The 1,773-nt window shown below is 32.5% G+C and overlaps 1 protein-coding gene across 1 annotated transcript in view; it reads left to right on the plus strand.

Moving 5' to 3' along the window:
* Positions 1-1,773, plus strand: part of LOC107667272 (galactose-1-phosphate uridylyltransferase-like) — a 122,684-nt gene that overhangs the window by 5,863 nt on the left and 115,048 nt on the right. The window lies entirely within an intron of this gene.

Raw genomic sequence — 1,773 nt, forward strand, 5'->3', positions numbered from 1 at the left:
AAAGTGACAAATAGTGTAAACAAATGTAAAATAAATAAATATTTAACAAGCAAATGAATATTATGTAGTACAAATAAATAAATACATTTATTTATAATATAAATGTAAATAATGAATAAATAAACAAACACAGTTGATATAAATAACTAAAATAAATAAATACATTTATTTATAAAGTAAAAGTTAACTAAGTAAATAAATAAATAATGAATAAATAAACATAAATACATTTTATACAAACAAACAAATAAATAAACAGAGTAAGTACAAATTTAACATTTATTATTATGACTGTTTAATTTTCCTTTTCAAAAGGCTTGTTGGAAATCGTCTGATCGATTGCAAATATTCGTTCACAACCATCATTTTCTGTTTCTGTAGATTTATAAATGTAACATTTCAGTCAAAATGGTGGGGGGAAAAAATCATCAAATTAATAGAAAGTAAGTATTTTCCAGATACACTTTTACAGCTATAGTAATAGATCTTTATAACATTAAATTATATAGATGCATTTATTTTTTATGGGGTTCCCTCGCAACGGGATCGTCACATTTGGGGGGGTCTGTGGCATCAAACAACAACAAAAAGGGATTAAAAGATGCTTATCCAAAGAAACTTACAGTAGGTTCTTTCCTCTTGGTTCTTGCCCGCCCAGATCTTTAAACAAGTCTATGCCATCCTCCCTATTATATATTATTCTTACTGTTCCTTATAACAGTATTGTTTTTTGTTTTGTTTTCAGAGTACATTAGCACAGATTGCCATAGATTGGAGCGGCACTGAGGGATATTTTGTAGCACAGTGCGTTAGCTCCGTTATTGTGGCTCATGGCCCCTCTGAAGCGCTGCTAATAAACTATTTCCCTGAGTTTAATCGCGCTGCGTGTAGAAATTGATTGTGCTGCCAGAACGGCGACACCTCAGGAGAGCATTAGCTGAGAGGAAAGAACTAAATGTCGTTGCAATGAGTCAAAACACATTAGAGGATGATTCAAATAAGGCTTTATCAGCATCTTGCTTGTGTTAGTGTATTATGTAGATTATTTATGAAATCACAATTTTTTTCACATTCTAACTTTGGTTTTGTCTTTTGGTATATCTTTAACAGTGTGACTTGAGTTATTAAAAAAATCTGGGCTGGTAACTAAGGGTGTATTCACACCAGGAAAGTCGTCTAGTTCACTTGCTTTGGTCCGGACCAAATGCAATTTAGATTTTTTTTGTTTGGTGTGTTGCGCTTTCACACTGCCCTTTTTTACAAGTGAACCAGAATTGTAAACAAAACCACTCGTGTGCTAAGGTTACCCATTCAGGAAGTGCAAAAACAGGCTAATCATGGAGATCTTTCGTAGTGCAATTTTTATTCTTTTACTGATTTGGTGTTGTCAGATACTAATGCAATATGAAGAAACTTATGAGCATCACATGAGACAATGTCATACGATGTTGTAATTACGACTTGCCGAAAATAAAATCTATAGATATAAAATACTTAAAGCATATCACAATGTTAGTTTAAACATTTAACCTAGATAAATGTGCGCTATTAGGCGCATATCCAATCGTTTGTGCGGAGTGTGGAAGCTGAAGCGCGCTTCAGGACATCAGTGGAAACAAATTAAATACTCCGTCATTTTTGCTCATAAAGGTAAGAATAATACATCTTTCGGAACTGTAAAGGGTCTATTTTTATTTGTGTGCACTCACAATATCAAGAAAACGTTGTGCTTTTGTAAAAAAATGAAAACAAATAGGATGTGCTTGATGTATC

Source organism: Sinocyclocheilus anshuiensis, unplaced genomic scaffold (genome assembly GCF_001515605.1).
Source record: "Sinocyclocheilus anshuiensis isolate Anshui unplaced genomic scaffold, SAMN03320099.WGS_v1.1 scaffold952, whole genome shotgun sequence".
In the NCBI taxonomy this organism is placed as follows: domain Eukaryota; kingdom Metazoa; phylum Chordata; class Actinopteri; order Cypriniformes; family Cyprinidae; genus Sinocyclocheilus; species Sinocyclocheilus anshuiensis.